The sequence below is a fragment of the Sebastes fasciatus genome, chromosome 19, assembly GCF_043250625.1.
Source record: "Sebastes fasciatus isolate fSebFas1 chromosome 19, fSebFas1.pri, whole genome shotgun sequence".
In the NCBI taxonomy this organism is placed as follows: Eukaryota; Metazoa; Chordata; class Actinopteri; order Perciformes; family Sebastidae; genus Sebastes; species Sebastes fasciatus.
Window position 1 is genome coordinate 16,619,221 of NC_133813.1, and position 25,795 is coordinate 16,645,015.

The 25,795-nt window shown below is 40.2% G+C and overlaps 1 protein-coding gene across 2 annotated transcripts in view; it reads right to left on the bottom strand.

Annotated features, from left to right (window-relative positions):
* Positions 1–12,674, bottom strand: part of plppr1 (phospholipid phosphatase related 1) — a 62,105-nt gene extending 49,431 nt beyond the window's left edge. Inside the window, exon 1 of one of the 2 annotated variants that reach the window (XM_074617919.1) lies at positions 12,483–12,674. The gene's annotated coding sequence lies outside the window, so the exon portion shown is untranslated. The remainder of the gene's footprint in view (positions 1–12,482) is intronic. The other variant, XM_074617920.1, reaches the window with a different exon arrangement.
* Between the last annotated feature and the right edge of the window lie 13,121 nt (positions 12,675–25,795).

Genomic DNA, 25,795 nt, shown 5'->3' on the forward strand with positions numbered 1-25,795 from the left:
GCCAGTTAATTACAGTCAGATGAAAGGTGATCAGATCGTCTTCCCAGAGGCGAGCTCATCAAACGAGCAGCCTACAGGCCTTGTCAGGATTCATCAGTCTCTCCTCTCCACTCAGCCGGCCTGTGATGACTTTGTCTAGACGTGACTGCTCTCCCTCTCTGAGACGGCGAGAGCCGACTGTGAAATATTGAGCCCACGAATATCATCTGATTGACCATCTCCTGGTCTCCAGCTGAGTTGTTCTGGCTGACTGGGACTAAACTGTCACAATGACAGAGTTGGTGATAGAGAGCTGGGGAAATCTTACCCTCAGTTACGCCGGGCCTGTTCTCTTCTCTCCTTCTGTATTGAGCGAAGGAGCATCAGTTATTCAACTATTACAAATGCCAGACTTTTGTTTCACAATTTGAACAGTTTAGATCTTTGAACCAAGCTTAATGGTCTATATGTTTTAGAAGAAACTAGTGCTGACACAAATAAACAATTAATAATCATATTCATTTATCGAGTCGCTGATTTCAGCTCGCCAAATGCAAGGATTTACTGCTATTGAACTCTGCAATAGAAATGGTCCGCCAGTGTCTACATTGATATTTTTGCTTATTATGATGTAATTTCTCTAAGTATATTCAATTGCTCATATTCATATATCTGTACAACCTAAATAAGGCTGTCCCGAATACCATTTTTTGGGCTTCGAAGCTTCGGTGAGCAATATTAAAAAAGGTATTCGCCGCACTACCGCACAAACATGCACCTCTACACACTCTGAACTAACAGCAATATCCGTCTTAGAATAACTAATAATGATTCATGTTGAATATGAGTAATGAATAATGTTGGATTATTCCTTATTTCATGGGCTATTTTGGGATTTATACTTTATTATTACACACTTATATAAAAAACTAAAAAAAGCTTTCAAATACGGATTTGGAGTTCGATTAATATGGCAATGGTCGAAGCTTCGACGCGTTCAGGTCAGCCCTAAACTTAAGCTGAGAAGTAATGTAAATCAATAAACCATAAAAATGGGTAAAAGAATTGAAATTGTGCCATAAATTAAAAAAAATTAAAAAATCTGGCATGTTTTTTCATAAAATGTTACTAAAGAAACACACAAAACATATTGATCTAAAATATATCTAAGTGTAGAAACATGAGAGATATGCTCATTTTAATGAGCAGATCGAGTGCAAAGGTGTTTTGATCCACACGTAACGTAATGCAATGACATCATCACAAGCGTACAACAGGATGACGTGAAAGACAGAAAAACTAGCTTTCCGCTGCAATAAGAATGAAGGCTCTAGCTGTTATGTTTTTTTATTTTACATCCATTTAAGCCAAACAGGATCATGCAAACAACGATCTTTAGCAGCCATTACGGGGCAATACTCAACGGTGCCAATAAATGATCGAACAGTTAATCAAAACATGCATCTATAAATCAAACTGCACATGACCACCTACAAAACCGCAAAATGACATTTTTACAACCAATGAAATAAATCATGTTAATTAGTGAGATTTACTGATGGCAGCAGGCTTGAAAGACACGAGAGTGGTATCGATATTGTCATGTAACTCTTGGCAAGAAAGTAAATAAGCATATTTCCTAAAATGTGTAATTATTCCATTTACTTTCACACTGAATGACTCATCTACTATATTTACTAATTATGACTCAAAAAAATAGCATGCATGGCCAACTTTCGACTCGCCTGCAAAAACACAGAACAACTTTCGATGACACTCATTGTGACTGGACCACACAGACTAAAAGTATGTATATGTATAAACCACTTTAATACTAGTAATAGTAATATCACCTTTGCTGCTTTCCTAAGGTTGATGTAAAGATGGTTATCATGATTACTTATCCACACAGCACACTAATTGCTGCTATTTTGAGATTTAGTTTTTTTTTTGCATGAAAACCAAGGAACAAGTTTTGCTGGGAAACACACCAACTCAGCATCCCAGTCTGCGTCCAAATCTACCCTACACTGTTGTGCCTTTTTATTTGACTACAGACAAATCATCGGTTTTTGGATGCTGAAAACGCTCCTGCTGTCACCAATGGATTGTTTCTCACATTTAGACCATAAATCGCCTTTTCCACAAGACTTCTTCCGGAAATCATAACACAGAAGTGCTCTCTCTCTCTCTCTCTCTCTCTCGCTCTCTCTCTCTCACTCTCACACAGACACAGAGCTGTCCCATGGCTGCCACTCTTGCCAACGGAGCATCTTTGTTGCTATAAATAATCGGTTTTCATACTTCCCTTGCGGCTTTCTTACATGGGAAATCAATTTCTCTGTAGAAAACAATAATAATGACTTTTCTCTCCGAGCATTTGTTGACAAATCAGTGCAACTTCTGACAATGCACATCCAGTGCATTTGCGCTGTTGTCTTGAAGAATATCATTCCAGACTTTGTCACATAGAACCGTGTGTTAACATGAAATAACGTTGTTGTCTTTCCTCTCCCGTTTTCCCTCAGAGCTTAACATCAGAGACAGTGACTCACGGCGGGATAGAGCGAAAGCAAACGGCAGCGTGAGAAACAGAAAAGACACGAGACAGACAAACAGAGGAGAGGAAAACAGACAAAATGAGGCGTAAATCATGTTTAAGAAGGTGGTTCATTTTGGGGGAGAAGAAGCTTTGCTATACCTCTTCTGGGACATGCTGCTTGTCATTTTCACTAAGAATTAGAGACAAACTCTTAATGGTTTCTCTTCTTACTGGCAGCCATAGTTCTTGGCGCCTCCACTTATCACACCTACAGTACCATATGCACACATGAAAAGTTATATTTAGGGTTGACCGTGCAGTGTATGGATTCTAAAGATCTATGCTTTGTCTTATATTTTCAAACTGAGGGTGCTCATACTGTAGCTTATACTTAATTTTGTCAATTACTTTGCAAAAAAATCAATTACCAGTGCAATTTACCCTTGTAATATGTTACAAATGCATTATTATAAAATGCCCTGAGACCTACTGTTGGCAAAGAAAACTAATTACTATGCAGAAAATATGGTTTTTACAACCCCACTTTCACTTTTAATTCACTTTCACCTGAGTGATAGTGAGCTTTTAACTTAGTGAAGATGTTCAACAACTTTGTCAGCATTAGCAATCAAGTCTAATTAACTCGCTGTGTTGACACACATACGGTGCAGAAGCAAAGCACTCATTCGTCCCCCACAGAGACGCCGCAAGTTCAAGCCCTCGAATTGGTCGCGCATTCCAACAAACACAATTAATTGCCAGTGTTCGGGTGTGGGAAGCCAGTGAGGGATCACGTAAAATGAAATTTAAGCAGCAGAACCAGGGATATCATCTTTTTTATCATTCTGACTTGTCAAAGCACACCCAAATCTCTGACTAAACTGTTAGCAACCAAGTTGCATTGTGGGTAATGCAGGCGCCAGGTTTGGGCAAGGAAGAGGAATGTGTGGGATTAAAAAGACAATATTTCTGGTTTGGGTGTGGGAAGCCAGTGAGGGATCATTAAAATCTAAAATGAAGCAGCAAAACCAGAGATATTGTCTTTTTTATCATTCTTCCTTGTAAAAACACACCCAAATCTCTGACTTGTGAGGAACCAAGTTGAATTGTGGGTAATGTAGGCACCAGGTTTAGCCAAGGAAGAAGAATATCTGGTATAATAGAGACAATATCTCTGGTTGTGCTGCATTGATTTTTTTTTTTTTAACTGTTGTTTGGTTGTGGGAAGCCACTGAAGGATCATAAAAATCTAAACTGAAGCAGCAAAACCAGAGATATCATCTTTTTTATTATTCTTCCATGTCAAAATGCACCTAAATCTCTGACTTAACTGTTAGCGACTGGGTTGCATTGTGGGTAATGTGGGCGCCTTGTTTAGACAAGGAAGAAGAATGGAATAATGGAATAAAAAAAAGACAATATCTCTCCAGGGACCATTGATTTTGAAAACATACATATTGGAAACTTGCTGTGTGTCTTTAATACATGTTAAGTGGTTAATTTCTTACTATAATAATGAAAACAATGCTAACCACAGTGAAGATTATTGTCACTTGATTGTGAGGAATTTTTTGTCTTTCTGACAGAAAGCTTCGCTGGTAAATCTGCTGGTAACAATATACAGTAGAGGACACTCAAATGTCAAACGAAGAGAGACAAGATGAGATCAGAAACACAACAAAGTCGACAGTAAAAGATCAGGAATATCCTTTTAGAAAAGAATCAAAACTTCTCAAACTAAGATAGAAAAAAGAACATTTCCCCAGAGAAGAGAAGCAAGACATGAAGAAGCAGCTGAGGAGATATTAAGCTCAGATGCTGCTAACCAGTGACTCACACAAGTCTCAAAAGTCTTCAAACACATATCTGTATTTCCACATATCAAGGGTTTGCCTCAGCTGCTGGCCTGAGTTTCATCCTTATGTCCTTTTTCCACATTTGTCTCTGAAGCTTGTTTTAGCTCATCGCCACAGCCTTGATCATTTTTGCTTCAATGTCATACGTCTGTCTGCTCTTTTTTCTCAACTGTACAAAAAAAAACTGTCAAATTTCATGATCACCTATACTTCATTATCACTATTGAATATTCTGCTATTGAATAAACAGTGTGGGGACACCTTTATGAGGCGTTCCTGTTCACTTTTGGTTTGACATTCCTTCTCAATACAATCTACTTTCATTGACTTATTATTGATTCTTCATAGGGACGCTTAAGGCTAAATATGTTTTATAATATTGTATTTCTTCTAAATTAAATGCTATACATTCATATTAAAAATCAACAGTTCTGGTTAAGCTCATGCTGTGAATTAATGCTGCAGGAATAGTGGTTGTTGCTTTGCATCCCAACAAATGCCATTAGTAAACAACTGCGAGTGCTTCAGGTAAATTTGCATATGTATGAATGTAAATTCTCAAGTTGGGAAAATGCCTTTCCAAGAGTCCCCCCAAGGCCTCTGTATGTGTGTGTGTTTTCACTCCGTGTGTTGAATGCTGAATGATGCTGTGCAAGTTTTTTTTGTCATGCTGCCTCGTAACATCTCCAGATTTCGGTCTATACTTAGATCAAACAAGCTCTTGATCTCTGAGTGTTCAGCTTTTTTTTCAGCCCTGTAACACCCATCAGAACCATCTCAGCACCGTCCTCCCCCTCTGAGATTTCTCAATATTCCTACAATATCATGCTAGTGCAGCGTCTATTCATCCTTGCAAACATTTAATTCAAAATGTGCATCTGTGTTTGTACTGTTGCTGTGTAAAGATATGTTGAAAGGCTCTTAACCTTACTCTTAACCTGTTGTCACTTTATGTCTCTAGAAGACACACAAATTGACTTGTTAGTGCAACTTTCCCATAACAGATTATAATCACATTATAATCCATATAGTTATAGGACACTTCTACAGATAGGACCACCACCAAACGTTTGCCGTCAACTTCACAAACCACTGATTCGTCACAAAAAGACAAAAGCAAAGTTCTGAAATCGACAATTTGGATGAAAACTATACGCAAACACTGACACAGCAATGACACTGAAAAGATGAAGAGTAATCTTATAAAGCCGTCCATCAAGTTAAAGTTTGTTGTTTCTGTGTTTGGTTTGTGGTCCCGTCTTAGATGCTCTCAATTTGGACTGAGTATCTTAACTGTTATATCCAACTGGATATCAAATCTCAATGTTTTTTGGTACTGACGCACAGAGCAATGACAAATGTTGAGTAAGTTTGCATTAAATGCCTAATAGACACACAGTCTTTTTAACATATTCTTCAATCAATCATAATTTTATAATTTCCATTAATAATTTTACCAATTTTTGACTGTATTTTAATGAGGCAAAACAATTTTTCAGCTGCAACATTTAACTTTTGACGATAAAAGTTTGACTCAGCTGGCCTATCGACACTATTAGCAAAAAATTTCAAACACGTACACCTCAAAAATATAGAATACAAACAGACATGGATTATGGATGTGGTGCCCTTGGGTGCCCACACTCTGTGTTCGCCCCCCTACTCCCACTTTACATGTAAAAAAAGGCAAATTTTCTACGGGGAAAGAAAACCATAGATTTACATGAAATTATAGCTAAAGCACAGGCCGGGCCCAGCGCCACGAGGGGTCTTAAGGGGGCTTAGGCTCTCAGTTATATATTTTTTTTGGCCCCTCTGTTCATGCTTTATGTATTTACAGTATAGAAAAATAGCAAAAGCTGTTTATTCAGAACCATGGACAGCGCTGTTTGTTGTATGTAGATGGTGCGTGTGTAGGAGCGGCGCTGTCCAGTACTGAAACGAAGCGGAGGACATCGATAAACAGACAGACGTCACTTAGTTTGGTGCATTTCGTGGTTGTAAATAGAATTTTCGGCCATAATTCTATGGAAGTTTTTATTGGACTTTGTTAGTTGTAATCCACAAATGTGTACCATGATTTCCAAATATTTCACTATCAACAAACATTTGTGTTGTGTAAAGTCACATCCACAAAAATAAAGGTTGATTTGCAAATACGCATAACTTACTCTGTAAATACGTATTTTAAGGTTTACATGTAAAGTGATATCCTCACATTTGTGCATCTATTTCAACACATTGAACGATATTTGCGCATTTGCGGATCGCTTCCTGTGGATTTATGGGCCACATGACATTTACAACTTTCCTCCTGTTTGTTTACAGAATTGTATTTGTATTTGTAATTGTAATCTGTGGATTACAACTAATAAAGTCCAATAAAAACATCCATAAAATTCCTTGGAAAGAGAGAGATACAAGCCACAAACAGCTGTTTCTACGCGCCTACCCCTGCCATATCAGTTGAGCAGACGTTGGCTTCCCTGCCAGCGCAAATGTTAACTTCGCTGCTAGTGCAAATCTTAGTTTCTGAACAAAAGAGTTTGCGATCGCAGGTACATTTTGAATCGTGGCTATGTGCGGTGTTTGATTTTCTTTTTCTTTCTTTTTTTCGTTTAGAACAACCGCTTAATTGATACCTGTTCATTTTTCAATTTGTCTGATATGATATAACATTTTTTCTGTGAAGTCCACTGCGTCATTGTGGACTACTTGACTGTGATTTGCAGAAATACCAGGTTTTAACAGAATAGACGGACAAAAAGGTGCCAAGCATTCGAATTTGAATTTCAAAATTTGAATTTCAAAGTTATGAACGAAGTTTGGAACTAACTCTTCACCAAACTGTCGTGGTTTACATTATTAAATGTGATGCCCTGATATTTTTCGGTGTAAACCCAAATTGGCAATGTCTAATTCCTTCTTGATATGGTCAGTTACCATGTATGTTACCATGTAAAAATACACACCCGGGGCTCTCAGCCAGCAGGGACATTTGGCTACAATTTCAAGTATTTCTCCTTTAGCTCCAACTCCCATTAAAACTAATTATATACACGAGTCTGGGCTGAGAAGCTCACGGCGTATTCTGGCAAGCTACAAATACTGGCTGTATTTCTGTCCTCGAGCCAACGACATACCACTTTTCCCTCAAATTAATCAAGCTTCCTTGTAAATATAGATGTTTAGCCACATTAGTTACTGTATTTGTATGGCTTCTGGCAAACGGATCGTAAATATTCATGAAGTGCCGCCAGCGTTCCCATTCTTCCTGCTCCTCTCTGACACCATATCACCTGTATGTATCAGCCTCCTTATAGATAAAGGGAGGGCCAGTCAGTCTCCAGAGGCAGGCCTTATCTCACCTTTAGGACTAAGCAATCCCAGGAGACTTCATGGTGACAGATATATTGTCCAATCATGCTCTAATAACACTGCCCCCACATCTTGTGGTAATCAAATTACCTGCCATCAATGGACCTTGGAAAGGGTTTATGTGTGTGGCAGTCTGTATGTATGTGTGTGCATGAGATCAATAGCCATGTCTCTGGTGTGGGAGTGGAGGAGGAGTTAGATATCAGACATCAGGTCAGAGGTCAGTGCTTCCTGCAGCCTCACTACTATATGGCTGACTGGTGGTTTTTTAACAACATAAGGCATCTGTCGGTGTCTCCCTGTCATTATTGTAATTTGTAACACATTTCGGAACGGCACCTTATGATTTTTTTCTGCCACGTGTTAAGTCCATATAGCAGCTTTGTGTGCTCCATAAGGCAGCAAGAAATAACTGAAACGTTTGATTGTAAATAGCCAGAAAAGGCATTTTCTGTATCCAGTTTCCCTGAGCACTGCACTCGCTGGTGTTCAGTTCAAGAGGCATGTTACATTTCACTCACATGTTTTGATTCATCCCTCGTGATGTGACGAGGTAATCACACACCAGAGCTGAATTTAATTTTGACAAAATCTCATGGGATGCTGCTCCACTCTGTTGCAAGCAACCTTCTCGTTGTCCTTCATTTGGAAACATAGGATGACAAGACGAGCATGTTTTGTAGCTTTATGCTAAAAGCTGGGCACGATTGTGTCAGAGTCTAAAATCACACAGACGGCACAAAGATTGCAAATAGACAATTTTGAAAACAATGACATAAAAATATCCATTAATGTTTTTCCAGGACCAAAACGAAGCATCCAAACTATCCCAAAAGATAAGCACAAATGGGACAAAGAAGAGTTGCACGAACCAGGAGTGAAATAAAATATCGACACACCTGAGTATGCAAAATTATGATTTGTGATACTGTATAGATCCTCAAAGACACTATTGATTTTTAAGTATTAGTTCACATGCAAAGATTATGGCAGACTGCACAAAAAAGTAGTGCTATGATGTTGGATGCTACAGGGACATAAATAATGGGATAAATGCAAATTCTTGCCAATACACAGCTCTAGTACGAACAGGTAAATGGAGCCAGTTTACACAGACTACAGTGACTGTGGTAGCCCATAAACAACTATAGATCCAAACTGTATCCAATACACTGTAATAAACCAACATTAGACTAATCATGACTTTTCACAGACTAAAACAAAATGTATTTAATCATTGTTAAATAAAACAAGACTAAAACTGACAATAATAAAATGACTGAAATGTCAGCAAAACTGACACATTTTTGTCAAAACACAAAATTCAAATCAAAACAGCCGGTTAGACTGTTATCAGGTCATTGAATGGGCATTATCAGTGGTTATCAGCCACAACGATCTGGGTCAGAAGGGGCCTGCTACACCCACTAGTAGGTTTTATCATCGATTCACATGAGGGATTACCGATAGACGGAAGACGACAGCGACAGCATGGAACTATGGGATGGAGGTTGTGGGCAATGAATGGGAATAAAACACAGCGCTTTCAGTTCGGAGGCCGGGGTTCGCATCCTGTGTGAAACTGCATTGTTATCTTTGTGTTTACAAGCGTTAAGTTTCACTTTCACTTTACGAAAGTAGTTATTTTAAGCCAAAACACAATGTTTTTCCCTAAACTTAACTAAGTGGTTTTGTTGCCTAAACCTAACAAAGTTGTAGTTTTGTTGCCTAAACCTAAACAAACTGTTGTGTTTGTGTTCAAAACATAACATTTCATTCAGTTTTAAGTGTGTTGCTTTAAAGTTTTGCTTTCACTTTTACAACGTAGTAAGCGTAGTAGGCCCCTACTGACCCACTTCTATGAGGCTTATAACAACGAATCGGGTGCTCAAAATCAGGTGTTCAAATTGTGACATAATAATCACAATAATGATATGGATAAATATGATGAAACATGAATTATGACAACTATAAGAGTCATGATTAGTTAAATAAAGGCTGATGTTAGAAACTGAGACCTCACATCAGAATTATTGACGTTGCTGATGATGTCACAGGCGAACGTCACTACAGTATATCACTGACGGGGCATGATGATGTCACTGTGACCTCATCCTGTTTTGCAGTCTGATTGGTCAAAAGTGACATAACCTTTCAACACACCCTACAGCAAAACAAGGCCTTCTGTATGAGCATAGAATTGGACCTTTTACACATGCACTCCTGTGAGCATTCACTTGTCTTGTATGCAAGATGCATTTGCATACTCAAACCTTCAACACACACACTGTATAAATTCACACTTGTGCCGCTATGTATAAACGGCATGGTGGTGGGTTTGTGCCAAGAGGATTCTTCTTGCGTTCGGCGGGCCATGCTGACAGCCAAGGAGAGGCTCACATGATGCCCAGCCACCTGCCACCCGTCTGCTGAATAATACCATTCGCCTGCTACAGTATACTACAGGGACGAGGATGAATACACCTGTCAAATATAAACACACACAGCACAAATGCACAAATTCACAGGTGCCCTGCTACAAATAGCTGGTAGAGATATGCGCCTCTCTGGGTGGGTGATACTATCAGCCAAGGGACTCGAGGAGGATTCAATACAGATGGCAACATGCAGACGGGCAGGAAGAGCAATATATCCCCACCTCTGTGAATGGAAGCAGATAGGGAATACTATCCAATAATTAGAGAGATAGACAATAGATATGGGCAACACTGACTTCTGCTATATCAAGTAGGGCTGGGACGATACACCTATCTCCCGATTCGATGCCATCACGATACTTGGGTGCCGATATGTATTTAGATTTTTAAGTATTGTGATTCTACAAGTATTGTGATTCGATATTGTGATTTATTGCAATTTTTGTGAACTTTTTAAACACTAGACCATGGGAAAAAGTTGAATCATACACTTCTAGGGACTTTTACTTTGGAAAATATCTAAATTAGTACAGTAAAAATGTTTGTTTTTCAGCATGTATGTAGTCAGAGATGTCCTGAAGTCAGATATATGATTTACATTGTCAGGAATTATTTATTAATTTTTTTCCAGCAAAAAAATCAAAGAATAAACACATTTGCCTCAACAGACATAGCCACACGTGTATATTTCCTCTGACTTCGCCAAGTCCATCGCTAGCTCTCCCGTCAGCTCCATTCTCTCTATACATCCATGATCAGCTCCATCGGGGCCATTTAAATGCATTTAACATAAATGTCAGAATATGGGTGCTTTACAGTTGTAGCGTCGTCCGATTTGACCACGGAGATGAGAGTGATGACTGGCTTGACCACACGTTACCGCAAGACGATAACGTTTCCTGTCCATGACGGAGTTAGCATGCAGCTTTAGCCATGATGTCTAGCTCTGCTTTTTCTGGCAATGTGTGAAACCCAAAGTGTTTCCATCCTTTACTGTATGTGTAGTGTTTACCACTTTGGATTTAAAATGTGAGAGTGCAGGTTGTATCCACATGGACCCTCCACCGCTTCCTACTTTTTCATTGCGGCCGGTTTGTTTTGGTTGACGGATACGGAACGGACATGATGTCAAGTTACTCAGACTACAACAATAAAAGCGGTAACTTTCTTCTACCTCCGCATAGACTCTAATGAAGCAAATATATCAATTCTGGCATTAAAAAAATGTATTTCAAAATCGTAAAAAAAAAAAAAAACACGATAAATAGGTGAATCGTTTTTTTTTGTTTTTTTTCACCCCTAGTATCAAGGGTCCAGTATGGTCACTGCTGGTGTGCTGAGCAATTCAGCTCATCTGCAACACCTCTCAACTGGACTCGGCAAATAATTAAATTTTGTCATTATCCAACCACAGATGTTTTTAACTGTATTGTTTGATCTTACAGTCAAATATATTATCCTCATGCATTTTGACCTTATTATCCAGAGAGCAGCTGAGGACCAAAACAGACATTAATCCCAAAAAAAAGCCCTTCCTTTACATCAGAAATAGGATTGTATTCCCATTATGTTTCCTTTTTAAGAGCACTATAAGAAGATGAGGGTTTGTCTCCTCTATTCCAGTTCTCAAGCTATAAAGGCCAAGCCTGCACATGCCATGCACAGCACCGTTTTGTGAATATGATGATAGGAGAAGCAATCAGAAGAGGAGAGGAGGATGATGACACACTGAATTAACAACCCTTATACCGCTCCATACAAGGCATCTTAACAAGCATGGCATTTCAGTCTTTCAGTGATGTGAAAAGCACCAACTGCGCCGTGCATGTCTATGGGGGGCGGGGGGGGGGAGATGATGGGCCGAATTTTTATTTTTTTCCTTCCTGGACTGAAGACACACATTTTTGCTCCTCGGCAACGAAGGCGAAACATTTTGCACAAATGTTTAGTTTTTCTGCCATAAGAAATGAGAGATGCGCAGCACTAATAATGCTCATATTACTGGGGCAGAAAATGCACATTTGTAGCTGGGCGTAAATAAGCCCTGGAGGGCGGTCACTGTTGCTGCTGGAGACAGGTGTCTGTCTAAATACCGATATTCTCTTTAAAAAACACTATTCTCCACATCTTTACGCACTGGGATCGTTTCCATCCAGAGCTTTGATTCCGTTCATATCTATCTATCTTATGACTTGATTACGATCCGAACTTGCCTCAGCAACAGACAATAGCTGCACAGTTCCTCTTATATTTCTCCCCCCACAACACATCTCTCTCTCTCTCACTTACCGCGCTGGGATGAAGCAATATTCCAGAGAAAAGGTGAATCCATTAAAAAGGAAAATAAAGGAGGAGGAAAAAAAGTAGGCGAAAGGAGGAAAACCCTGTGAGCGCTCCCGCTACTACTCGTACTATCTTACTACTCCTCCATTGGGCTCAGCGGAGCTCTCGGGTTTTTGTGATGGGGATCACGCAGCGTGTGAGCGCGTGAGAGGCTGGATGCTGTGCCTTGTCGGAGGGGGCGGGGACAAACACGCGCACTCGGGTCCAGTGGAGCGTGCGTAATTTTGTGTAGGGGAGTGCAGGGACCTTGTGTGTTACAAGCAGCAATATTCCCAGCCAGCCTGCCCTATAGACCCCCAATTCCTATAGGACACACTACTACCCTCCTTTCCTTTCATTTCCTTTACTCCAGAGAGGCTGCTTTGTGGCTTTTTCAATTCTGCTTCATATTCATGATGGGGCTTCACACGTTTTTACAGTTAGACAGGCTGAATGGCTGCTATATAGCCTAGTTACAGAGTGATTTCAATATAAAACCATTTAAAATTCATGTTCAAATGTGTTGTTGTATTTGCCCAAAAATGTTTATTTATGCAGTTTTCCATCATAATTTATCTCAGGTAGACATATGGTGCACTAAAAGTCTCTCTCTCTCTCTCTCTATATATATATATATATATATATATATATATGTAATAATAATAATAATAATAATAATAATACTGTATTCAAGTCCAAAGATACAATTTTGTAAAATATATGTATATATATATTTATTTATTTTTACAATTTATTTTACAAAATTCGTGTACATTACTGTTTTACTGATTACTGTCAAATTTATATATATATATGTATATATATATATATATATATGTATGTATATATATGTATATATACATACATATATATATATATTTGACAGTAATCAAATGTACTGTAATCAAGTCCAAAGATACAATTTTGTAAAATATATATATATTTAGACATTTAGTGCACCATTTTTGTCTAACTGAGATAAATTATGATGGAAAACTGCATGAAAAAACATTTTTGGCAAATATAACAACACATTTGAATATGGGTTTTGAATGGGTTTGTATTGAAATTACTCTGTAGCTAGGCTATATAGCAGCCATTCAGCCTGTCTAACTGTAAAAACGTGTGAAGCCCCATGAATTTTATTACTGTCAAATATATATATATATATATATATATAAATTTGACAGTAATCAAATGTACTGTAATCAAGTCCAAATATACAATTTTGTAAAATTGTCGTCAACTAAAATAATAGAAGAAACCCCAATTGTTAAATCTAAATGAAGCACATACTCACAAAACAACTACAGTGAAGTGTGTGAATGACACGTGCCAAAAAAAAAGCAATATTCAGATATCAATAAAGTTTCTACAGGCTGGTTTTAATGATTGGTTGATATTTGTCCAACTAACAGTGCAGTGATAGCCAAGGCTAATTGTGAGAGACTAATGTGGTGGCGCCTTAAAATGCAGTTCCTCTAATAGCCACTAGATGTTGGCTCCAAGACAGACAGTATCAGAATGTATTGCAATCAGTGGGCAACCTCCGGGTTCTGAAAAATGAAGCCAACACAAAGAACGTATATCAAAGAATGTAGAAGCAAAGAGGCGAAACTCTAGTGCTTTTTTTGACAATGGCCGCTAGATGGCTCTACGGTAGTGCTGCTGCCATTTTGGACTGAAAACCAAAACCACTACACTTAAATAAGCCTCATTTAATCATTATGTCCTAAAAGTTGTTAAATTAATGAATTGCCGAATCCAGAATTATTTTCTTCAGCATAATGATGAACATGCATCAGATCCATCAGATCAACTGTAAATGCATTTGTTTTTAATTGACTTGCTGATTAAATAAAGGTTAAATAAAAAAAATAAAAGACCGCCAGAACTGCACAACCCTGCACGTTCATATGACATATCCAGTTCTGCCAACTTCCTGCTAGCTGTATGCGGCCGTAATAATGGATATATTGGCTGTAATTCATCACTTTTATTATCTTATAATGAACCCATGGGCTGTATGCCGTAAGCCTGTACCGTGGTGGATGTATTAACGTCTCTGTTCCCAAACAACCAGCTATATGCCAGTAGCTAGTAGTGCTAGTAGCATGACGTAAACAGAATTTAATGTAGTTTTAGGCTATTTAATAACACACAGGACAAAAGCACAGCGCACAACCTCTTGTTGGTCTATTGTACATCGATTTTGGAGGTCCTTGACATGAAACAATATTAGATCGTTCTCACAATCTGGATTTTTCTAACTTCCATTTATGCAAATCATTCACTTTCTGCTCCTCTGGGAAGCGGCCAGGCAAAATAGTTTAAAGCAGGGCATGGGCAAAAACCAAGATGCCGATTGACAGCCTAAATGCCAAAGTCGAGGCTTCAAAACAGTCCAAAAAAACAATGGTTGACGACACAGTGACTACGTCCACTGTTTATATACTGTCTATGATTGCAATGAGTCATTATGAAAGAAAAAAACACAAAAGACGATGAATTTAGATCATTTTACCACACACTCAAGGATTTAAGGTTCAGTCCCATCTCTGTCTCCCCCCCTTTTCCACCATTGAGTCGTCGCTCTACCTCATTGCATGATAGCACAGCTTGTCTCAAAGTCTAAATCTGCGGCCCCACCTCTGCGACCCGGCTAGTCGTAGCATTAGCACGGCGAAACGCTCTGCTGCCAAAACTGGGACAGACACGTCAAAGCGCGCCCATCTCTGCTGCAAGAAATTACTGAAGAAACACTGGTGTGTTCAGTGATCTAGATTCTGGGAGCACGCTACATTACACTCTGCGCTCAGACTCCCCCTCTTCCAATCCTCTGCTTTTTCAGCCCAGTTCTTTCAACTACCTCCCCTCGTCTCTCATCGTGTGGCCTTCGGTCACATTAATCAAACTGAGCAGAAAAACTGATGCTACTGTAAAATCAAGAAAAGTGCAGTCAGCACAAGTTATATTTAACAGTATAGCGCCGAAGTGGTCTGAAGATGTGGTGGATGAATTTGGGGGTGTTGTACTGGATATTAATGGGGGCAGTGGTAGCCTAGAGGAAGACAATCAGGCTCAGGACTGGAGGGTTGTGGGATATAAATAACCGCCACGGTACTCTTGAGCCATTTATGTTACCTCTAATGGCTTGGGGCATCTGTCTAGTTGCTGACAGCAGAAGACTGTGGATGTATCCGTCAGTGCTGAGGTAGTTAATGTGTGAATGTGAGGAAGGGTGACATCAGCCAAGAGAAAGCATTGACTTCCAACAAACTCTAAGGTAGAATTTTGAACCCAATCTGAAACTGACCTTTGAAAGATCAGACACGTATAAATAGATTTTGATTAAACGTTACCAGGTCCACTCAGGATAGACCTGAGGATAATTGGACCAAAAAACTGGTCTACCTGAACAGACCCAATAGAGGGTGAACACCAACACTGGCTGCAGCAGAAGAAGTACTCAGACCTTTAATTAGGTAACAGCAGATAGACAGTACTATTGTGTAAAATCACTACAGTGCAAGTTAATTTTCATTTTAATCTTACAGCAAATGTGTTTAAGTATCGAAATAGAAGTTGTTAATATGCAGAAAACAGCCCCTCTGGGTGCTATGTTATCATAATGGATTATTGTTATTGATGCAATTTGCTGTTGTAGTTGGTTGGGGTGTTGGTAATTTGATCTGCTTCATATACGTTTGTGTAATAACACACCATGTTTTAAAACTGATCATGTGTTTTATTTATAATAAATATATATATATATTCAAAATTCTAACTATGGATGCGGTGAAGTAGAAGTAATAAGTAGCATGCTGTAAAATGGAAATATAGTAAAGTACAATTACCTTACAATAGTTCCGAAGTACCTGACTAAATGTACTTTGTTATTGTCAGTTTTCATTTCAAACTTCCTGTCTTGCCTCCAAAAAACAGATGTTACCCTGTGGAGATTATGACGATTATCATGCCATCAGAGCTTTATGATATGATCTGCTCAGGTCCACTCAGGTATTAGACATATTGATGCACAGACCCAAGACCTGTGGTAACACAACGGGCTCCAACCCGACCCCATGAGACTGCATGTTATTTGGGCCAGACTGATGGACCTGTTACTGCAAAATTTGTGAAATTGGATCTAATGGATAATTGTTTTGTCTCGATTATAGACTGTATATAAGAAGTAGACATCACCAACTGGTTTGTGGACTGCCATTTTGATGCCTCGAGTTCGGCATTTTGGCCATCGCCATCTTGTTTTTTTGGCTGTCACCATGTTGTTGTTTTTTTTTCAGAAGTGACACGAGAGGGTGTAGCTATGTACAACCAAATCCTGAACAAGACAGTTTACACAGTTTTACAGTTAACTTTCATGAACTGAAATCACACTGTGAAAGGGTTAAAGGACAACACCCAAACCGGACAACGCCATGGCAGCAACATGTCAATCACAAGGTAGCCACGCCCTAAAGCATGCCCTGCTTTATGGTCTATTTGACTCTAAATGGGACCATAATTTACTAAATGAACATCATGCTGTATTGAAGAAGACTTGAAACTAGTGATTGAGAACATGTTTACAATGAGTGAATAAATCAAGAGAGAAGTAGGTTCATTTTCTCATAGACTTCTATACAATCAGACTTCTTTTTGCAACCAGAGGAGTCGCCCCCTGCTGGCTATTATAAATAATGCAGGTTTAAGGCACTTCCTCATTGGCTTCACTTTGCAGACTGGGAGGTTGCCACCTGATTTCAATATGTTTAAAGAATTTATTGATTCCAGATGATGTGTTATGCTAATTACTAAATATGTTGTGTTTTTTTAACTGACTGACTACTGCATCTTTTCAGGACTACTTTGCCTTCTTCTAAAATACTGTGGGTGCACACTTGCTAAAGCAGTAGACAGTTAGTCTAGGTGACATGAACTGACAACCTTGCTCTAGTAATCCTGTTCTTCTACCTCTGGCTATAATGTGATCACTTCATTTCCTGTGATTTTCATGATGTTGCTCCAGAGGAGGAGCAGTAGTGAATCGTCTAGAGGAAGAAGCCACATTAATTCTATTAATGTCTCATCAGCGGTGGGGGGGTCGGGGAGTATTTTGGAAAGCTTCGGTTCCCAAGGTTCTGACGTGGGTCTGCCGTGGGAAAGAGACTCATCAAGTTGTTTGTATTTACCAATATTTTCATGGCACTCTCAGCTGACACTGTATGTTGATTGATAGAACACAGTGAATGTGATATGCAGTTGGCTATTCTGCCAGAGAGTTTGTGTGATATAAAGCTTATACTGATATGTGTTTTTTTTTATTTCTTTCTATTAATTAAACCTTTCGGAGGTAGTAAACTGCGTACCCCAGCTTTAAGACATTTAGGTACCAGCATCTCCAGTTTTTCTGCATCACAGTTCCATGAGTTTAAAAGCACAAGGCGAGAACTCATCCGATCAGCTGCAGTCTTGCAACTGTTGAAAAGGCTTTTGAACAAGAAAGAGGTCAGATGAGACACAAACAGCTTGGTATTTCAGTGTGTCTTGACTCTTCAGACGTTGAAGTAGATAGACTAGATTCCTGCACTGATACATTCTTGTTCTTTCTTGTTATTACGTAATGATGGTTGGGTGATGATTTGATAAAGAATAACTTCCATCCAATCATTTAAAGATTAGCTGAATTTACAGTAACTGCATTTTCCTATCTGACACTTGCAAAACAAAAGAAGTCAAAGATTAAACTGAACAGTGTATGTAGGAGTCTTCTGATTGTGTTGAAGATCCATAACATGCACTCTTTCCCTGGGGACTACACACACAGAGAGAGAGAGAGAGGAATATCAGCTTTCACTACATCCCAGTGTGCACGCCTGTCATCTCATATACTGTACGCCTGCTATTCTCTCCATCTGCCAAAGAAGCTCCACACAGACTCAACAATGCAGTGCCTTGTTACACCAATCTGATAATACAGAGTGCAATAAAGCATGTTAGTGAGCGGGAACACAATAACAAGATTGCGTTTTATTAATGGCCGGGCCTATTGATGCATAGTGATATACCAAAATCAAGTAAGATCAGAGTCTAAATAATGATGAAATATTTGTAAGGCTGATCTAAACTTTAGATGACCCAGCTCTACTACCTGGAAAGGTACAATGTGGAAAAGAGTGAAATATTGCAGTGGATTTGTTCATATTTAACAGCTATATAGTTTAGAGAATACTATAGATCCAAGAAGCATGGATTTATCAATACACAGCAGAGTTAGGCTACTGATATTTCAGAGTCCCTCTAAGGGATGGAGAGGGGGGGGGGATGGCAGGTTAACAAGGGGCATTTTGGTAATTTTGCTAACAAGGGGGATGGTAGCCTGGTGACACAAAAATGGCAAATGAATGACATTGTAATCGCAAGTCATTTTGTGTGCAATATGAAAGACGTTCTTGCTTTTGGAGTTTCATTTGTACTCCACGCAGTCTGTATTGACTGCAATGTAAATGCATCTGCGTAAATACGCTACGCTCAGAGCTAGCGACGTAAAATAAAAAGCACCACTTATGGTGGGCGTATAGTGGGGAGGTGGATGGGTCCAACAAACACAGGACTTTCAACCAGGAGACTGGTGTCCGTGTCCTAAAGTGTTGTTGAGTTGAAGTTAGTGATGTTTCTGACGTGCTTTTTAGTGACATTTGTGACGTGTTTTCCGTACTTCTGTTGTTTCGCTACATATTTTACTCAATTTATGTACTTATTTTAAGCCCAACCATGATGTTTTTCCTAAACCCAACTAAGTGGTTTTGTTGCCTAAACCTGACTGCGGATGTTACCATAGTTTTGTTGTGTGGCATAAAAATGACACGCGGAAAGGCTAAAATGCGTCTTCATGACATGCTTGTAATGTCGTGCTATTTATACGCCTTCCCGTGAGATCGGGTTGAGGATGGTGTTCCCCCTCATCCCCTCTCAAATCACCTACTGGATATAAGCATGTAAAGGCAAGGCAGAAACAATTACAAACGATTGCTGACAGAGAGACGTGCTTGTATATGTCCAAGCAGCAACATCCGGTGCTGAGAAATGAAGTCAACATGGAAGTGCCAAAAAACTGCAGTTCCTCAAATGGCCACTTGAGGCTCCAAAAACCAAATGGTCCTACATGTTAAAATGCCCAACTTTACAGCAGAAATAAGCATGTTTACAGCCTGGTACAAATGGTTTTGGTCTCTATAGCTAATTTCCCCGTTCATGACAACTGTACGGGGGTGAATTTTTATATAATTCACCCGTTTAGATTATATTAAGGCTTAAAGTTAGGCATAATTGAGGGCGTGGTCGCTTTGAGCGACAGATGGGTGCAGTCTCACGTCGCTAGCTGCTCGCTGGCTGCTCTGCTGTGTCACCCGGGCTCGCCTCAGCTCCACCAACGTTCTACCTCTTTGCCCATTTTTGACGACAATTTTTCACTTCACTAAAATCAACACTAACCTTAATGCTCCTTTACAAAAGTCCTAATTTACCTAAGAATATTAACCATAACCTTTTTTTTTTGTGTCACAAACCAGTGAAAGTGGTGTGTTTTCATACCAATTCCACATAATCCTATTAGTGGCAGAAGAAAGTCATCCTTACATCCACAGCGTGTATTCTCTGTAGCCTCTGCTCATTTCACTACATTTTGTGAGGCGAATGATAGTCACACTCCAGATCTCCCTCTTCAGCAGTTTGCCAACTGCCACGACTCCTCTCTCCGGCACTCAGTTAAGTGTCTCAGTGGGTTTCAAAAGACTCTTCCTCACTCTTTCTCCTCAGTGTACTCCATCTGAATAAGTGCTACTATCTACTTATTGATGATGGAGCTTCAGAGTCGCGCTGAGACTGCTGTGTGTGTGTGTGTGTGTGTGTGTCTGTGTTTTGTGTGTGTCTACGGCCCCCATTATTCAAGAAGCTTATTGATCGGAGGGTGTTTGGTTTCTCGGCGGCTCCTAAGCGGTGGGCTCGTTTCCATGGTAACCTAACAGGCTGGCCGCGAAGCACCGGCCTTGGCTGTGATCAGTGTTGCTGGAGAGACTCGCAAACAGCCATTCACACACATACATGCACGCACACACACACCAGACAATGAGGTTTTATAAGTACTACTGTCTGTTTCCAGTGCTACCCAGAGATTCCCCTTTTCCTTGACACTACTAGAAGTAATGCACATTAAGGAACAGAGTATCACTTTACAGTGGCCTCACTCCATTTCATTAAACTATGTAGGCTATTAACTTGACAGAAAGTGCTGTACTGTAAACACAGCTGCTCACTTTAAAGGGAATATATTCCTTCAGATCTGCTAAGGTGTTTTTTTTTTTAGTTTTAAAGGGATTCTACAACTTTTTGTTTGTGATTTTAACAGTATTCATCTACCAGACTCACCACAATCTTCTGTTATTTACACTTCCATCTGCTTCGCTGTCATCTTTTCGACTCTCGGTGGGGGGGGAACGAGAAAGCTCCAGCAGCTTTCAGCGTTAACCTCGAAGGTGTTTTAGTGTTCTGTGTTCAGACAGAAATATACACAGACATGAAATTGACATTGGCATGTGCACCGAAGCAAGATTGTCAGTTTGTGACCATTGCAAACTAACTGGGAGTCCGAAGAGATTAGTTTTGTTTACCAATCACAACAGAGTGGGCCAACCGACCAATCAGAGTGTATGAAAAGCTAGTATGAGAAAAATAAAGCGTTTGTTCTAGTAGAAACCCAAAATGCAAGTATGCATCTGAAAATAAGCATACGGTCCTCTTTAAAATCAGGTCAAAGAACATTTTCTTGATGGATGCAATACAATGGGCATCAAGTACCACTTGATAGGTAGAGCATGGCACAACATTATTTTATAATACATTTATAATTGTAAACATAAAACAGTTATCTGACCTATATATTAAATATGTTACTATTATGTTTTATGGTGTATTTCATATAGCCTACAATGTTGGGCAGTAAGGCATTACTTAGTAACATGTCACAGTAATATGATTTCATTTTTAGTAACGAGTAGTGTAAGGGATCACGATGTGATGGAGGGCTGATTTTGTCTCTTTGCGTTCAGTAGATACACTGGTCCGGTACGTGTCAGCTTGATGCAAGGGCTGGATGAGCACAAAGTTATCTTATTTAAAGTTGACCTTTTGACCTTTTTCTTTTTATCTTATTTATATGCTGCCTACTCTAAGCTGGCTTTGTCACGTCTCTGGCCTTGACTCCAGGAGTTTTTCAGTGTTCTGCTTTCCCTGGGTCTCCCCCTCCCCTGCCTGTGGGTGTGGCAGGGGCGCGGCTTCCTCATCAGGCACCTGGTCTCACTCTCCACTCTGCACTCTGCACCTGTCAACAATCACCTAATCAACCCACAGTACAAGAACACCAGCTTTCCTGCCAGTCCTCGCCAGATTGTTCTGCCTACCAGTTGGTATTTTCTCGGCCGCTCTGTATTCTACTTACCAGAGTTATTCTTATGTTTCCTAGTGCTTCTGATATCTAACCTTGTGTTCTCCTGTCTTCTGGATTCCAGTGCCAGCCTCCCATCGAGCCATCCTCACGCCGCCGCAGCTCATTCCTCCAGCTGCTCCACCCTGCTCAACAGCCTGCCTGTCCCCTGCCTTCTCCAGCGCCCTCACCACCTTTAATTATAATAAATCCACCTGACTTTCAACCACCATCCAGCTGTGTCTGTGTCTGCTTCTGGGTCCTAAACCAAAGCCCTCACAGGCTTGCTAATGTTAGCCACGGGTAGGGCTGCATTCAGGATGTGCTGCTGCATGCAGTCACTGGGCTAAGCCAGCTATTGATGGTCAGTAAATACCACCAAAAAAGAATATTTGCCTGAAATGGAAATGCAATCAACCATATTCATGTGTATGCATTTTATGCATATTGCGCAACTGAGATTTGAATCATTAGGGATAACTGGTTCTCTGAAAGAAAAGTTCACAAATGTATAAAAAAAAAATAATAATAATAATAATAATAATAACAAAAAAAAACATGTCCACACAGCCTGTATTGTGTGGGAGTCATGCTGGTCTGCTGCTATAAATAACTTGGCTCAGGAGGTTGCCATGGCAACCAACAAACTGATGCCAGGGTGGGAGCGCTCAGCTCCTTGAAGAGAAAAAGCACATTCAATGGAGGGCCAAGCGGCGACAAAGGAAAGATGTAAAGGAGAAGAGGAAGGATAGGGGCAGGAGGAGGGAGGTCGGAAAGGATAAACCCGGTCCCTGGAGATGGAAAAAAGTCAACAAGAGAGATCAGAGCAGAGAGGATACAGAAGAAGATGAGGGATGAGAGGACGAGGAAAAATGTAGAAGAGGAAGAAGAGAAGGAAAGATGGGTGACAGAAGAGAGGGGAGTTGAGAGTGAGGGAAAAGAGGACACACTCTCTTCAGTTATTATTACTGTATAATATCTGACATGTTATAGACATTATCTTATATAATTCATACAATTTGGTCAAGAGCTTCAAAGCTAAGAATTGGTCTGTATGGTTTCGGGCTGGGCCTCTTTGTTCCAGTTAAAGAAAAACAGGAAACTGCCTAGGCTTTTTCGGTCTCCTGCCGAGGGTTAGATGAGAAGATTGACACCACTCTCTTAATTGTCTGTTCATTATGAAGCTGGAGCCCAGGAGATGGTTAGCTTAGCTTAGCATAAAGACTGGAAACAGGGGGAAACAGCTAGCCTGGCTCAGTCCAAAGGTAGCAACATCTGCAAAACACCTCTACAACTCATTGATTAACATGTTATATATCTTTTGTTTAATCCTTACAAACACTAGAGTTGCGGTTTTGTGTAGGGTTATGTGTATGACCATTTCTTTGCTGGGAGCAGTAACTTCCTGGAATCTCTGCTTATGCTTGCCTGGTAACCGTATAACTCTCAGCAAGAAAGCGAATAAGCGTATGTATCCCAAAATGTCGAACTATTCCTTAAAGTATACGTCCAACTCATGGGCAAGTTGTAAAGTAAAAGACAGGTGACAAGCCAACATGTTGTCATCCCAACTCTTTGGCGTCACTTCATTTTTGGCATCGAAACCACTATAGTTAGGTTTAGGAAAGAAATACACGGTTGATCTTAAAACTACTACATTTGTACAGTGAAAATGACTTTTCTTTTGATACTTAAGTACAGTAAATATCAGACAAAGCCTTTTATTCAAGTAATATTCTAATAGGTGACTTTAACTCTTTTGCTTTTTAACCACGTCACCGCACGTTTACTTCCGCGGATGGGTTTGCATTGTAGTTAATGGAACGTTTCATACCGTGCGCTAAGGGGTGCCTTGTGTGGCGGTGTACCTAACACCAGTGGTGGTGACAAAGTCTCGGTATTTGACTTGCTGGACAAACACCTTCACTTTAAATGTTCCTATGAAGCTTAGGCGAAAGTTCAGACAGGAAGACCCTCTTCATACTCTTTCATTCACAATCTTTCTATCTCTCTTATATCTACTGGCTCCTACTCTATCAGCTGACTGTGGGTGGTTCACTCTTAGATAACCAAACAGATTCTGCCAGGCTCTCTCTGAGCCAATCAGATTGTTGCAATCAGATTTTTAAAACTGTTCTTCTCTCTGCTGCTGTCAGTCGTCATTTCAGTGTGGCTCGATGCAACCCGCCTCCACCCCATCACCTCCAGTCTTCATCATATTCAGTGCCCATGCCTGCTCCACATCCTTTCATTGGATCTTCAGTACTCGCTTCACCACCACCACCAGTGTCTAGACTTTGCACTATTCTTCTTATCATGCATTATGTAATAAATTATTGTTCAATCTATACGGGGTCTCTCCTGATTGAAATGAACTATCAACAGACTATTCATTGATTTACTTTTTAAAATGTATATTTAAACACAATGTGCTTGTACTAAACAGAGGCTCTGTCCCATTCCACTAACCCCCCCGACCTCCTCCCCTCGTTCGGCCTTGCAAGACAGATGCTGGTGCTGACCTCGACTCTTTCCACCTCCAACTCCTTAACCCGCACAACGGCTGTCTGGCTTAATATGTGGCGCACCGCTGTGTGAACCGACACTAATGCTGACATGAGGCTTTAACAGGATCACAGGGGAAGGAGGGGGGGGGGGGTCGTGGCTGGGAAGCGAAAGGGTGCAGAGGGCAGGATTGATGTGCGAGAGGGGGCGATATGGGAGAGAAGGAGATGTTTAAATGAGAGAGGAGGGGGTTAAAGGGGAGCGAAGGTGCAGAATTTACGGTGCATTAGAAGCGAGGAGAGCAGCGAGGAGGGATGATGGGGAAACAGACCGGGGACGTACGGGGAGGATGTGGGCTTAAGGAAGAGAGAGAAGGGGGTGCAGAAGGGAGGATTAGCGAGGCAAGACAAAAGCCCAAAGCTGTGGAGGGAGCAGGCGCTTTTCATCTGCATCAGCCATAAATCATCACACCCATTCTGTGGTATTTTCCTTGTCCTGCTTCATTCCGTGTTTATCTGTTTGATCATAAACACAGCCGGTGGAAAAATCCTCTCTGTTGTGTCGTTGTCTCTGCTTCTATACATTTCTCTTCATCCATCAGTTTCTTTCTATTTCGTTGTGTCTTGCCATTTCTCAGCTTCTCACCCTGTATCTCTCTGCTTCTCCATCTCCATCCTCTTTCGGCTTGTATCCATTTGAAGACAGTGAAAGGGAGATTTCCCCAGAGAAATCCCACAAGAGTGAAGCCGTTAAAGAAGCTTCTTCTCTTGCAACACAAGACACAAATAACATCACAAAGTTTTTGCTTCAGAGCCGTGATAGTTTTCAAACAGTTACAGAGTATGGCTGCAGACGACTATTAAGTCTGACATTTCAAAAGTCTGGTTGTTGCACTTGAACTTACATCCCAAACTATGGGATGAATCAAGGCTGGGCTGCAACCAGTTCTCATCCCAACTCGTCACTTTTCAGACCCCACGGCATCACAGTAAACACATGCTTAATGTTGTGAATTAAACAAAAACACTTGTTTAGGATTAGGCAACAAAACCACTTAGTTTGGTTTAGGAAAAAACAAACATGGTTGGGCTTAAAATGACTACGTTTGTACATTGAGAATGTGACTTACACAACCTCTTCCAGTTTCTCCCCTCTGCTAGGTGCTACAGAACACTGTACGCCAAAGACACAAGAACAGTTTCTACACACAAGCCATCACTCTCATGAACACTTAATAAGTCATACACTGTCAATAACCCTTCGAAAATATCTGCTGCTATAGATTAAAGTT